Here is a 16,578-nt window from a genome sequence, read left to right on the forward strand (position 1 = left end):
GTTGCACTAATAAAAATTATACTACCTTATACAGAGTGTCTAAAAATTTATTTTAAATAATTATTAGCTTCAAACGGCAATAACTTGTTTAATTTAAATGGAACACCCTGTATATTTTACGAGAATCAGATGCACAATTTAATTGTCTATCAAATTATATTATACCATTTTTTCCCTATCTCTTTAAGTTTCCGTAGAAAATGCATTTTCTTGTAATTTAGAACTTATTTATCAATATACCCATGGACTATTGACATTTTAGATTATTTTTAAAGATGTACCAAATTTTTAAAGAGTACTGATACTAATATTGTCGATATAATTCGTTTATTTCATTAAAAAATAAAAAAAAACACTGTTTAAATATTTGTTAAAGAGGATCAATTAATATGATTCCAGTATTCAAACTACATTAACTGGCTGTTTGCGTTGATTAATAATAATTGCTCTAAATACTAAAAAACTGAATTTTGTATGGGCATTAGACAGTGTGATAAAAAGTAACACCTTAAAAATAATATTTCATTTTTTAATAAATGCTTATTTATAACAACAGAGACTAATTTGATAACTTATTATTATATTGATTTCTGACTGAAATCCACATTTATTTATAATAATTTATTAACGAACACAATTAAGTATGTAATTAATTAGTATATGGGCGGAAATAATGGTGTTGTATTTAATTAATGGTATATTCTTTTATAAAGATTTAAATAGTTTTCTTTTTGCATACAAATGGGCTAGTAATATTATCGTTTTGCTAAAAACGATAATATTACTAGTCTGTACATTTTGTATATTTGTTGATTTAAAAACAATCTAAAATGTCAATATTCCATGGATATATTGATAAATGAGGTCTAAATTATAAGAAAATGCATTTTCTACGAAAACTTGAAGGGATAGGTAAAGAATGGTATAATACAATTTGATAGACAATTTAATTGTGCATCTGATTCTCCTAAAATATACAGGGCATTCCATTTAAATTAAAGAAGTTATTGCCGTTTGAAGCTAATAATTATTTAAAATAAATTTTTAGACACTCTGTATAAGGTAGTATTATTTTTATTATTGCAACACAATAACTGATCAATAAATAAACTTCATTAAATATTTAGTATTAAAAACATTGATACCCTTGGAGAAATGAAGCTTTAAAATTTTTACTGCAATTTCACAAAATTGAAAATATTTCAAAAACGGTAAGGTTTAAGTATAATAAACCTTAATCAAATTTACCTTTATTTTAATCGTAGAAACTAAAAATGTAATAATATACAGGGTGTTCCATTTAAAAAAAATACAACTTTGATATTTTTTATTTATTAGGGACACTCTGTATCTTGTCAAATTATTTTTAAATTGTACCTCTAATAGTCCTTCATCGAACCCAAAACTTGAAATTTGTAAAAATATAATCGTTTAGCTACAATGAGTTTAAACTTTTGAATAAAAAGATTAGGGAAGAACCCCTAAAAATTTTTTTATTTTTTTCTGAAAAAACTCAAGAAACATTACAATAAATTAAAAAATGCAATATAGTACTACTATATTTTGTTTTATTTTCTTATATACACTGTATAATTACTATGATGTACTAGAAGTACAATCCTAGAACACATATTATTGCTAGGCTTTTGGTTCTCCAAAATACTTCCTTAAAATTCTAAATAATAAAAAATATATCGCAAAATAAAAATAAAACTATAATGTAATAGTTATTAGGAACAGGCATACAATTATAAAGCTATTATATAAAATACATTACAGACTTTTTTAAACAATAAAACTACGTACCTACATTACAATTATATATATATAAAAAAATATCACGATACAATACTACATAAAAATAATATACAATTTTCAATTCTAATACTATTATTACACAGCATAGAGAAAATAAAATTCAAACTTTTGTAGCAAATTTGTGATTTTTCTGGGGTGAATTTTATTTTAAATTGATTTTCAATTAATAGAAAATAGATTCTTTTTAGTTCAACATCAAAACGAAATATGGATGATTCACACAAACTTGGTGAATTTAAATTTAGACTTGTTGAACAAGGTTGAAATCCGTTTATTTAAATAAAAATGAATATTCTTAGTCACACAGTGTAAATGACAGTAAATAACTTAATGGTAAAAGTGTCATTGAGAAAATAAATGAATAGTCTTTGCTATAGAAACAAGGAAAATATTTATCGACCATAAATGATAATTTCAACAAAGAAAATTTATTATAAAATTATGGAAAATCGATTATTAATATACAACGGCATTTTCTAAGTAATATACAGGGTGTCCCAATATTTTGAGGACATACACTACTATTTTCTTCTATGCAGAAGTGTTTGGTTTGTCCGTTAGAAGACATCATATTTTAAAATAAACAATTTTTTAGAAGAAAACTAGACAAGAGAAAAAAATGCAGATCAGTGGCGCATCCAGTGATTTGCCATTACAATATGTAGCACTTATAATAATTTTTACTCTCAAATTTCATTTTGAATCACTAAAAAAACTTGAAAGGAAATTATAAATAATCGCAAAAAAACGAAAACTTAACCCTCTGAATAAAACAAAGCTGATGGTTGATATAAAAAATAAAGCACGTATTTTTTGAACACCCGGTATTTATTAAGAACATATTAATAGAATAATTTTCAAAAAAAAGCAATTCATTCTCGGCCACTGACTAACGCAGCTACTATCTGATTTATATCTGTTGTTTTAGAAGAGTTGAAAATGGAATGGACCAAGGTTTTTACTCTCCTTTCAAGAAAAAAAGTGTAATCAATGAAAAAGCTTCTCGATCATTGTTCTTTACTTCGTTTTTGAAACGTTCTAACGCAATGTAACATTTGGGTTGTGTTTTTACTGTTAAAAAAATAGAATTTCTTAATATACTTATTGTGTTATTATCAAAAAAGAAAATTTACGTCTGTATATGATTTTTTTTAAAGAAAAATATTGACTTTCAAAACTCTTGTTTCTGTATAACAAGAAATAACTGAATATTTCCTCAATTATTAATTTTACCATACTAAAGTTGTCATTTCACTGTGTGACTAATAGTTCTTTTTATATACAAATAAACTGGTTGCAGCTTTGTCCAAGAAGTCTAAATTCAAGTTCACGTAAGCCTGTGAATCATACGGTTCACTTTGCAGATTTTCTAAGTGCCAAGCATAGAGAAGGACAATAAAAAGTTTGTCTATTCAGCGTTTTCAATATCTAAGTTGTCTATCAAGGGTTTTGTAGTTGTGTGTAGTTCTGATTTTTGATGTGTAGTATTTTGATGGTAGTGTGTTCCTTTTTTTGTCAGATTTTCTGGAATTTTTGCTATAGATCACACAAGAAGGGTTTGAAAACATTTTTTTCTATTTCTAAGCAATTTTTGAACAATAATTTGGATTTTAGATGGATAGAGAGCGTTAATAAAAGAACTTTTACACATTTTCCTGTAGCTGTAGTATCTATAGAGAGTATAACATAAACCACATCACATAAAAAATAAAGGTCCTAACACTAAAATGTCTATGAATGATAGAATTCCTTCTAATGTCCCCATCCTTTGGTCAGTCTTCTCCACAAACTTGGTTTCTCCACACTTTCAGGCGGTGGCTGATCGTTTTTGATCTGTTCCAAGAACGCTGCGTGCTGCTGCTGTTGGCTATCCTGCGCAGTACCATCGCCAATCTCGCGCAGATCCCTCATCATTTTCTTCCTGATGGTTTTCTTCATACTCAAGTGTCTTTCAAGGGTCTTGTATTTGTGCCTCGTTCTGGTCTCTGACGTAGGGTCCATTCCGTGAGGTGTAGGCATGTTTTTTGACGGTTCCTTTTCAGGTTCTCTGGAACTCATGGTCCAGATGTCGCGCACATCGCGTATTCTTCGTTCATTCATCGCAGCCATCGATGATACTTGTCTTAGGTAAACTTAATAGCCTAGTTGTCTGTTTCTGTGTGAAAGTTTTGATTTTTTAGGGTCTTAGTCTATTTATCTCCGTACTCGAGCAATCATAAATTAAAATTCATGTTCTTTTGTTTCGCCAGAGGTCCGTTGTCCGGGATGAATCGAAGTCGGCTGTGGCGGTGATTTGCATTTTTCTAGAAAGCAACACAATAGCGCGTTACACACATATGCGGACAAGTACGGATTCAGAGTGATAGAAAATACAGATTTTTTGAGTCTTCTGAGATGATGAAATATATTCAATATTATTGAAGGCTATTATTTCTGGAATATGTGTCTTAAATTTATTCAACACACTGTGTTTCTGATTCTGTTATTTAGAAGTTTAAGCTAAAACCAAAAATTGAATAATTTTTATAAAATAAATCGTCATAAAATCTGACTATACTGACTATAAAAAAAATATTTTTTATCACTCTGAGGACAGTTTTTTAACTCTAACATTAAAATAATTTTGTTTTTTAATGCATTCAACTTGTTTTTAAAAGTATTGGGTGAGAAATACTCGAAAAAAAAACGGCGTCAAAGACGGCTGAGGAATGCCCATCGATGATAATTTTGGCGAGGTCAAGCCGTAGACGTTATTTACTTGGCCCGTATTCTATCCTTCTTTTAATCTTTCTATAATTACTGTTAATTTTTGACATATGTCATGTCAATTTTTAGTAAATTACGACTAGAGATTGACTTCGCCAAAATAAGCATCGATTGTGATTCCATAGCCATCTGACGCCGTTTTTTTTCGGTTATACTGTAGCACTACGTACTATACATCTAATAAAAATAAAAAAGTGACAATGATGAAATTACAAACCCAGAAAAAAATAAAAACGATTTTAAAATTTTGTTATTGGTCATAAAATTGCACAACTTTGCTATAATTTGGCCTTCTTCGTATCTTATATATTTGGGACATCCTGTACATATATTTGAAGATTTTTTGCAAAATTCTAGTAGTTACAGTTATTATTAAATAAAAAAAAACGTAGGTTAGTCAATTAAACGACATTCTTAGTTTTTTAACTTCAAAAGGTAATCTACCATGACACAAGACACTTTTAAACAATTTAAAATCAAATTTCGATGCTCTTTATAAATATTTAGGAATCGTTTATTTCGAAATGGACCTCGTGAGAACCATTCAAACCACTATCTTTTTTTTTTTCTTTAAGTAATTCACTTCTTTCTCTCATAAACAATAATTATTCTAGCGGCATCTGATGACTCAACTTTTTTTTAACTGAACTGTGAATAAAAGACTTTCGTCAGAGGAGGTTTTTGGTCTTTGCGCTATACAGTTTACGTATTTTTAGAAAACATCATCTATCATAAGACTATAATAATATATTTTTATTGTATTTTCCATATATCCAAAAGTTACTTATTTTAATTTGAACGAACACGTATCGTTTATGCTTCAAAACAGAAAATGTTTTTTCATACTGTATACCGGGTGTTTCTCAAGAGTGGCTCACCCCTATATAACTTATAATTTTTTCAGATAAAAAAACGAGACTTATTGGTATATGTCTGCGCCTTCTACAAATAGGAGACTTTATGACGAAAAGGCGTATCTCGATTTTTGGCGATTTTGAGATATCAACGTCATGACATGCCCAATGGGTCATATTTTAACATAGCGAATTTGCGCATCTCAATATTGTACCCTTTTCATTATATATTCGTTTAAAAATTTGCCCCATCTCAAATACTATAGTCTGTAAAACGAATAACTTTGAATTTGACAGTTCCCGCGGGCTTTTCTAGTGTTAATATTATTAGGTTAGCAACTTGCGGCCATGCTGACGCAATGCCGTCTCTAATAGAACAGCCTCAGAGCGAGATTTATGACGTCACGCTAGTTAGATACTACGGATTAATAAATATGTTGTAGAATACATGGAAAACATAATTATTTCTCGTATTTTTGGTTTGTATTTTAAAAATGATATAGTTTACATGAAATATGCATAATATACAGTTAATAAATACAATATATATACCTATTTATAGTAATAAATACTTTGGCAGATAAACTATAAACCATACAAATGCAGCAAATGTTTTACAATATGGCTGAAATCGTACTCCATAGTCAATGTAGATAGTTTTTGTATTAAGAATAATAATTTAAAAAAATATGTGGTCATCTTTTGACAAGTTTATATTAGTTTATTAATTGCAGTAAACATTATAATATATAAATAAATTTTGTGATTGCAAATATTAATACATCACTGTTAGTAGATATTGAATGTTTTTTGTTAAATTAGATCGATTTTCAAACCCCAAAATATATATATTATATATTTTACATTTTACCCATTATCTTATGTACCACCTATTCATTATTTGTATATTGTAAAACATTTGCTGCATTTGTATGGTTCATAGTTTATTTGCCAAAGTATTTATTACTATAAATAGGTATATATTATATTGTATTTATTAACTGTATATTATGTATATTTCATTTAAACTATATCATTTTTAAAATACAAACCAAAAATACGAGGAATAATTATATTTTCCATGTATTCTACAACATATTTATTAATCCGTAGTATCTAACTAGCGTGACGTCATAAATTTCGCTCCGTGGCTGTTCTATTAGAGACGGCATTGATCTAATATTTAGAAATGTCAAAAGCTGATGACATTTTACTTTTGTCAATTTTGACATTTCGTGTTGATTTTTGCAAGGAGAGGAAGAACTGTCACTTGTTTTATTATTTTCCTTTTTTATTTCACGAAAGTAAAAAGAGTTACCTATCTGATTCGTTCAGGCACTCAGTTTAAAGAATATCAGTAACTTTTTTGACAGAGGGGTTTTATATATGCCATGTTGGTAAAAAATAACGGTCAAAATTCAAAGTTATTCATTTTATAGACTATAGTTGATTTTATCGCCGTTCACGAATCTTTTCCAAGTAAACGTCAATATGAAAAAACCAGTTATTGTTTTTGTAATTGTTGTAATACTTATAATAAATAATAGCGGTTGAACGTTATAAATATAACAAAATAAAAAGTAAACGCACGGTTATCCTATAAAGTTAAGTAACACTTCGTGGTTGTGAGATAATAGACAACTATAAGATCATTACTCATTACATTTAACAGTTTTGTATTCTCGAATTTCAATTTTTGTATGGTTAAAAAAGGATAAGAAAATGTTTTGTTTGATGATGAAATCATAGATAAAATTTTAGGCATTTTAAGGGATTTTAAGTTTTTGTCAACTTTTAATAAACACGGAATTATACAGGGTGATCCGAACTGTATTCCGGAAACTTCGGCAGCATATTCTGCAGGTAAAAATAAGTAAAAAAGTTCGTATAAATGTATGTCCTAAAATGCTTAGTTTCGGAGATACAGGGTGTAGAAGTTTCATTTTTATTTCGATTTTTTCCAAATAATTTCTGAAATAATCTCAATATTTGGATGAAAATTGGTGTCTGGGAGTTTTTTGACATGAGAAATTTGGATTTTGATGTCAATATCGTCGGCTTTATGACGAAAAGGCGTATCACGATTTTTTCTACTTTTCAGGAGAGCAATTTAAAGAAAATCACTTACTTTATTTGGTCAATAAATGTAAAGTCTTTAATTTTTTAATAGTGTTTTTGTATTAACACTTAAACGGAGACATTGAGGAAACGCTCTGAAGATAAATTGAGCGTAAATTCTAACAAATAATTTATTTTTAGTTGTTTAATAGAGATAGGCCTTTTTGTTATAATAATAATAAATTCATTTCCGAACGAATAGTATACATAGTACGTCCATGTAAAATAAATTTAAAAATGACGGTAAAGTGTTCTTAGTAAGAAAAAAAATTATACAATATTCACATTATGGAATACTTACAAGAAAATATAATAGAATAATTCAAAATATAGTATACGGGGTGTTCCATAATTTAGGACTGATTTCTCACGACTAACTTGTTCATAATAAATCGACAAGCAACTTTTCCTCATGATTTTTTTTTGTAGCTTCATTATTTTTGGAGATAGCGTCCAGTTCATGAACAAATTGGGGTAGTTTCATAATTTTTGTTTAGTTCTACAAATTTACCAACTTAAAGGTGTTCATATTAAAATTACATGCAAACTTCCCTATGATATGTATTTATTTCCCCAATAGCACTTGTGAATTTCCTGAAAAAAAAAGACATTTAAAGCTATACCACGCTAACCCCAAAAATAATGAAGCTACAAAAAAATTCAAGAGGAAAAGTTGTTTGTCCATATATTATGAACAACGTTCATACGGGTCAATTTGCTGTAAAACAAACTTTTTTAAACCACCCTAAAGGGTTCATGAAACGGCCGTTAAGTCCGGGAATAATAAACTTATAAAAAAAGTCATTAGGCGAACTTATAGAGAATGTTCTTATGTACAATTTGCGTCTAATTATTTTGTTGTAGAACAGTTTAAAAAAAAAACACCCCTTGGGGAAAACCGCAAGGGGAAAATTTCCGATTTTGTTAATTTTACTCAGAAGACAGTCGCTAACAAACTCTGAAAAAATCAACTTGCCCGTAATTTTTTTTTCACTCTCTATACGGTGGTACAATTTTACTGGATTTTATTAGATATTTTGATATTTGAAATAAATGCCATCTAAGATTTAGATGGCATACTTGTTGGTTTATGTGAATTATTTAATTTTTTGAGGATTTGTGAAACTAAAATTAAGGTACTACTGTACTATTAACAGTTATCTGCACTTAATATAAGTACCTGCTTTGGAAAAACCAAAAAAAAATAAAATTTGAACAAAAACATAAAAATTTTGAAAAAAAAATTAATTTGGATAACCTTGTATACAGGGTTGTTCACCACATACGACACGGAGTATTGTAGCTAAACGATGAGATTTTTACAAATTGTAAGTTTTGGGTTCGATGAAGGACTATTAGAGGTACAATTTAAAAATAATTTTACAAGATACAGAGTGTCCCAAATAAGTAAAAAATATCAAAGTTGTATTTTTTTAAATGGAACACCCTGTATATTATTACATCTTTAGTTTCTACGATTAAAATAAAGGAAAATTTGATTAAGGTTTATTATACTTAAACCTTACCGTTTTTGAAATATTTTCAATTTTGTAAAATTGCAGTAAAAATTTTAAGGCTTCATTTCTCCAAGGGTATCAAAGTTTTTAATACTAAATATTTACTGAAGTTTATTTACTGATCAGTTATTGTGTTGCAATAATAAAAATAATACTTCCTTATACCGAGTGTCTAAAAATTTATTTTAAATAATTATTAGCTTCAAACGGCAATAACTTGTTTAATTTAAATGGAACACCCTCTATATTTTACGAGAATTAGATGCACAATTTAATTGTCTATCAAATTATATTATACCATTTTTTACCTATCTCTTTAAGTTTCCGTAGAAAATGCATTTTCTTGTAATTTAGAACTTATTTATCAATATATCCATGGACTATTGACATTTTAGATTATTTTTAAAGATGTATCAAATTTTTAAAGAGTACAAATATTAATATTGTCGATATAATTCGTTTATTTCATTAAAAAATAAAAAAAAACTGTTTAAATATTTGTTAAAGAGGATCAGTTAATATGATTCCAGTATTCAAACAACATTAACTGACTGTTTGCTTTGATTAATAATAATTGCTCCAAATACTAAAAAACTGAATTTTGTATGGGCATTAGACAGTGTGATAAAAAGTAACACCTTAAAAATGATATTTCATTTTTTAATAAATGCTTATTTATAACTACAGAGACTTTAATTTGATAACTTATTATTATATTGATTTCTGACTCAAATCCACATTTATTTATAATAATTTAATAACGAACACAATTAAGTATGTAATTAATTAGTATATGGGCGCAAATAATGGTGTTATATTTAATTAATGGTATACTCTTTTATAAAGATTTAAATAGTTTTCTTTTTGCATACAAATGGGCTAGTAATATTATCGTTTTGCTAAAAACGATAATATTACTAGTCTGTACATTTTGTACATTTGTTGCTTTAAAAACAATCTAAAATGTCAATATTCCATGGATATATTGATAAATGAGGTCTAAATTATAAGAAAATGCATTTTCTACTAAAACTTGAAGGGATAGGTAAAAAATGGTATAATGCAATTTGATAGACAATTTAATTGTGCATCTGATTCTCCTAAAATATACAGGGCATTCTATTTAAATTAAAGAAGTTGTTGCCGTTTGAAGTTAATAATTATTTAAAGTAAATTTTTAGACACTCTCTATAAAGTAGTATTATTTTTATTATTGCAACACAATAACTGATCAATAAATAAACTTCATTAAATATTTAGTATTAAAAACATTGATACCCTTGGAGAAATAAAGCTTTAAAATTTTTACTGCAATTTCACAAAATTGAAAATATTTCAAAAACGTAATGTTTAAGTATAATAAACCTTAATCAAATTTACCTTTATTTTAATCGTAGAAACTAAAAATGTAATAATATACAGGGTGTTCCATTTAAAAAAATACAACTTTGATATTTTTTATTTATTTGGGACACTCTGTATCTTGTAAAAATATTTTTAAATTGTAGCTCTAATAGTCCTTCAACGAACCCCAAACTTACAATTTGTAAAAATCTCATCGTTTAGCCACAATACTCCGTGTCGTATGTGGTGAACAACCCTGTATTTAGTAGGGTTGGCATGATTTAAATCAAATGATTTAAATCATGATTTAAATCGTGATTTAAATCTTTAAATCAAAAAAAAAAAAATTATTAAAACTTTATTATAAATCAAAAAATAGCTGTAAAAGTTATAAAAATCTGTCCTAGAAAACTATAAAAAATATTTCTATAAAAGATATAACAGATAATAAATCGAATAGTAATTGTAAATGTTATAAAACTATATAAAAATATATATTCATCAATTTAAATGTTTTTTTGGACCGATTTTTGAAGTAATTTCGTGTGAATCCATTAGACCGCTAAACGCAGGGATTTATTTTAAAATTTATGTATAAGCAAAGATAATTCTTTGTGTTAACTATAATATTCTTTGGTATAAGTGACAAAAATTCGCTGTTCGAATACATATCATTCGCAGTCTAGTGCAGAACTAGGTTCTTCTGATATAGAGACTATATCTTCATTCTCGAGAATCTACATACAGTGGTGGCCAAAAGTATGAAAACTTTTTACTTTTTAAAATATCACAGAAAATATTGCTATGCTTAAACTCTCAGGAATATAAATGAACAGCTTATCAGCAAATAAAAGTATTCCAAAAATTACACAGCTAAAAAAGTCTGTTTAGCAGTTTTTGTAAGGGAACAATAGATTTCTTGTAGCCAAAAGTATGGAAACGATAAATAAATACATTAAAATTATTTAGTTTAAGCTGATAAACGGTACGATTTGCTTCAGATAAATATAAACATCATGCCCAAGTCTAAATATTTCTCTACGGATTTAAAAAATAAAATACTTGAATTATACAAGAGCGGTTATAAACAAATTCAAATAAGTAAACATTTAAACATTTTAAAAGGCACCGCACCGTTTCGAAAATAATTCGTAAATTTAATAAAACAGGGAACGTTTCAACAGCTTTTAAGTCAGGAAGACCAAGAAAGTTGTGCAACAGGACAATGAAAGTAATGAAGAGAATATCAATGGGAGATCCAAGAAAAACATCCACAGACATTTCTCGAGAAATGGGTGAAAGGGGAATATCGGTGTCTGCACGCACGGTGAGAAGAAGGTTGGATGACATGGGACTTTTTGGAAGAGTTGCGGTGAATAAACCACTAATATCAAAGAAAAATAGGATGGCCCGCTTTAAATTTGCTCAAGATCATCTCACCTGGTCCTATCAGAAATGGAATACTGAGCTGTTTAGCGACGAAAGCAAGTTTCAACTAATTGGTAGTGACGGGAGACATTATGTCCGAAGACCAAAAGGTACACGGTACAGCCATAAATTCCAGATACCCACAGTAAAACATGGGGGTGGGAGTATAATGGTATGGGGGTGTTTTTCTCGCTCAGGTGTTGGTCCTCTTATTAAAATTGATGGGATAATGGACCGTTTTTTGTACAAAGACATATTGGAGAATAATATGCTGCCTCATGCTGATGAAGAAATGCCACTCAGATGGTTGTTCCAGCAAGACAATGATCCCAAGCACAAATCTCGGTTTGTTCAAAATTGGTTAAATGAACATGATGTTCCACTAATGGATTGGCCCTCACAGTCTCCGGATCTTAAACCCATAGAAAATTTATGGGACCATTTGGATAGCAAAATTCGAAGCCATTCTATTTCAAATAAAAATGAATTATGGGAAGTGCTAAAAACTGAATGGGCGGCCATTTCCAGTAAAGACTGTACGAGATTGATCGATTCGATGCCATGAAGATGTAGAGAATTAATTCAAAGGGATATTCCACTAAATATTAGTAATTTTTATATTATCTTGAATTTTAATAAACATTCTTCTTAAGTTTCCATACTTTTGACCAAGAAAATATTCATAATTTTTTATATATTTTTTGATAGCTGTAATTTTTTATTTAAATGTATTAGGTTTTGTAGGAAATTATTTGTAGGTCACGATTATATAAGTCGTTTTATTTCATATTTTAATTTCTCAGCATAAATGATAAATTAAAAAAGTTTCCATACTTTTGGCCACCACTGTATATAAAATGCTAATGTTTATCTGTGTCGTCTCTACTGAAGAAAAGATAGCTAATTTGCTCTTCTAAAAACTGTCGTCGCCGGATTCTTTGTTTTTCATTTAAATAAAAAGATTTTTTTTTGCTGATGTCGTGGCGGATGCGCCAGGCTTCAACTAGTCTATAATAATCGTTGTCAGGAAATATGTTTTTTATTTTTTTTTTGAATTGGTTGTATTTTTCCAAATTCTTACCGACATTTTGATCTGCAGTAAGTATTATACTTATACTTATACTTAGGAGTATTTCCGAACAATAATGTATTGTTTTATTAGGAGTAAAAATTATACATTTTTTGATGATGCTGTACCTTTGAAGGACCATCGTAAAGCTATTCCGACGTTACAAGGAAGCACAAAAAGTACATTTTTACTCCTATAGAACATACATACAATTTTTTTAAAACATTACAAATCATTTTTTATCAATTTCAAACATTGCAAATAATATAAACAGCAATCGAGCAACAATTTGTACGCTCTTTGAATTTGACACTTAATATTTTTTTTTTGTTTAATAATATATTTTTGTACTTTTGTGCTTAGGCGTAACAGTGCTTTTCTTTTATACCTAGGCGTTAAAATGACAAACATTAATATTTTTGAGACGTTTGAAAAAAAATCCTTTTGATCTGAAGCGAACGATTTTTTTGCGAAATATATTAGTGGAAAAGTGACAAGACGCACCCTAGAATTATTAATGTTATCGATAACGAGTGATAAAGATTTAGCCAGATCAAAAAAATCTGATTTAAATCAAATAAATCTGATTTTTTTGATTTTTTTAAAAAAATCATGATTTTTTCCAACCCTGGTCCCATGGAACTACCAAGGATACAGTACATCGAAATTTTACCAGAAAAAGACGTAATTATATTTTTCCTTACAGTAAAATCATTGTTTTAAATTGAAGGTACCTCTAAACAACCCAAAAACAAGTTTAATGCATTTCTTTCTTCTGTATTTACCGTAAAAATTACTCAAGTACCGGACGAAAACAATAGTATCTTATTCTTTCCAGTTATGTCTATCTATAGGTACTTCCTGTTGCGGGCACAAAACGCACAGTCACTCACACCAACACACACTCACTAGGCCATCAAACGTAATACTCTCGAGGAATACTACTGTCGCTATTACAATTCTTCGACTTATCGCCAAGGTACCACCGTAGCTTCGTCGAGGTACCACCTCTCGAATTAGACTGTTTTGTGCCAAACGAAGAAATAATAACACAAGTCGCGGAGAGCATTGGTTGGTACCTTTGGTACCCGTTGCATCTAACAGAACTTGATGGAGTCGCGCCTGGCGTGGAGAGAAGTCAAGGTGAACAACTTCTGCGGGTACTGCTGCTGCTGCTTGCAGGGTACTCTAGGTGCTCTTTCACGCCGGCGGTACTGTTCGGGGAAAAGCCGAGTTTGTGTAGTACTTCTTTTGGTCACGATATAATTGATAGAGATTGTGGGAGCGTTCGCTTTGTTGGTCGTACTTTTTGGTACGCCCTGTATAAAAAAAACTGTAAAAGGATAAATCTGTGTGCAGCATCAGTATGCAGAATGATGTTAAAACCGCATTTTTGTATTTCTATACTTATAAACGAAAAACTCCATAAAACACACGAAAATGGGACACCCTGTACAGGGTGGGTCAAATTCGACGCTTTTAAATGAAAGCACCCTTTTCTATAGGAGACAGGCAAAAACTAATATCGGTGTCTGGAGCCCAATTTTTGTCAAAAACATGATAGTGAAAACCGCATATCGATATCTGTTACCGTTTCGGAGTTACGCGGGGTGTTTTTCAAAAATATGCATTTTTAACAAATCGCTGTAACTTTTTTGGTATGGAAAATTTTGTATTTTTATGAAAATATTTCCAAAGCACCTTTTTACGTAGAATTTAATGGTTTAAGTATAATTTTTTTAAAATTAATAATTTAAGAATTATCAACAGAAAATTTGATTTTTTATATGGGACACCCTGTATATTTTTAATTTATTGCAAAGAATTTAAAATTGCCTTTCCAAAAATATAACACACTTGATGTTTTGCTCGATTCCTCTTCGAGATATAGAGTATATATAAAAATTCGCCCGCTTTAAATAAGTAGGCTTTGAACGGCACCGGCTGTAATGCAAAAAAATTCTAGCTGTGAGCATCAATTAAAACGAAAATAATATTTGCTATGAGAGATGCAGAATTTTATAACAATTTAAAATATATTTAACCAACATCAACACATTTAAACTATATCTAATAACAATAAAAATAAATAGCAAACCAAGACATGAGATTTTGCTACAGGCGTTCGACATATCGACTGTCTTCTGTTATGGACAGACGGGGTAGTTTTTGAACATTTCTCGCGGAATTCATTAACTCAATGGGGATGAAAGATACCCTCTCATAACTGCTAAGTATTTCTAATTCTTGTCTAGATTATACGGAAGAATAAGGAGCCTTTATTCTTCCGCAAATATATCCATAGGATTAGATCCATGGGCACTAAGTCAGGCGGCTTCGACGGCCAATGGCTGGGATCTTGGTTAGCACTTCAATTGTTCTTGGAATTGGCTGCAAAAATTTGCTGATAACTTCAGCGATCAGAGGCGGTGCGTCGTCTTGCTGGAAAAATATGTTTTCGAGTTCCATTAAGGGCATATCATCAATAAGGGGTCCAAAGCCTACTAGTTAAAAGTCGTGGCGAACTTTTAAAAATTCTGTATTTCGAAGGGGATTATAACAAAATATCAAGTGTGCTATATTTTTGGAAAGGTAATTTTAAATTATTTTCAGTTAATTAAAAATATAGAGGGTGTCCCAAATAAAAAATCAATTTTTTTGTTGATAACTCTTAATTATTAATTTAAAAAAAAAATATACTTGAACCATTAAATTCTACGTAAAAAGGTGTTTTGGAAATTTTTTCATAGAAATACAAAATTTTGCATAGCAAAAAAGTTACAGCGATTTGTTAAAAATGCACATTTTTGAAAAACACCCCGTAACTCCGAAACGGTAACAGATATTGATGTGCGGTTTTCACCATCATGTTTTTGATGAAAATTGACCTCCTGTGTTGACCTCCAGACACCGATATTAGTTTTTTGACATGAAATTTGATTTTGATGTCAACATGACTCCTACTAGTAGAGGGCGCCACCTATATACCTATTTTTTAACTGATTTGAAGAGTAATAACTTTTCGTGTAACCTGTATAAAACTACTAAGTAAAAAAATATACATTTACGAGGATTTTTACATAAATAAAGTCTTTTAGTAAAAATCGCTACGAGTAATGGTTCTCGAGATCTTTGGAATCGAAATTATCAATACCTGTCATCATTGACGTAAATTAGACTGAAATCAAAAATTAGAAATGTTTCTGTATCAGAAGTTCAACAGAAACTGCTTTATCATAATTTTTTCCAAGAAAAATGTATAAACAAAATAAAAATGAAATTTCTACACTCTGCATCTCCGAACCTAAGCATTTTAGGACAAATATTTATACGAACCTTTGAATCTAACCGAATTTCCTGAATACAGTTTAGACCATCCTGTATACTAGGGTTTCATAAAAAATTGTTCTTTTTCAAAAACCTTATTTAAATAAAAAAGTTACGAGTGTATAAAATAATATCATACCATTTTGCATGAAGATAGAAAAATGACACTAAAGAAATTAATAAGTATATTTTTTCAGGGCAGGCATTTAATACAGTTTCCGTTAATATGAAAATCATCAAGATAATCCTATAAAAGGTAAGTTTAAAATTAATTCTAATAAAAACTAATACTAGATATCTTAGCTTAAACTAAACTTAAATTTTCTCAAGCTATCTG

The 16,578-nt window shown here is 29.2% G+C and overlaps 1 long non-coding RNA gene across 1 annotated transcript; it reads right to left on the minus strand.

The window, feature by feature from the left end:
* Nucleotides 1-1,548: 1,548 nt before the first annotated feature.
* On the minus strand, nucleotides 1,549-14,286 carry LOC115886505. Its single transcript, XR_004050901.1, has 2 exons — nucleotides 13,700-14,286; nucleotides 1,549-4,121 (listed from the first exon to the last, which is right to left on the minus strand). It is a non-coding gene; the product is annotated as an uncharacterized LOC115886505 (long non-coding RNA).
* Between the last annotated feature and the right edge of the window lie 2,292 nt (nucleotides 14,287-16,578).

The sequence above is a fragment of the Sitophilus oryzae genome, unplaced genomic scaffold (assembly GCF_002938485.1).
Source record: "Sitophilus oryzae breed Bouriz unplaced genomic scaffold, Soryzae_2.0 scaffold_494_pilon_pilon, whole genome shotgun sequence".
In the NCBI taxonomy this organism is placed as follows: Eukaryota; Metazoa; Arthropoda; class Insecta; order Coleoptera; family Curculionidae; genus Sitophilus; species Sitophilus oryzae.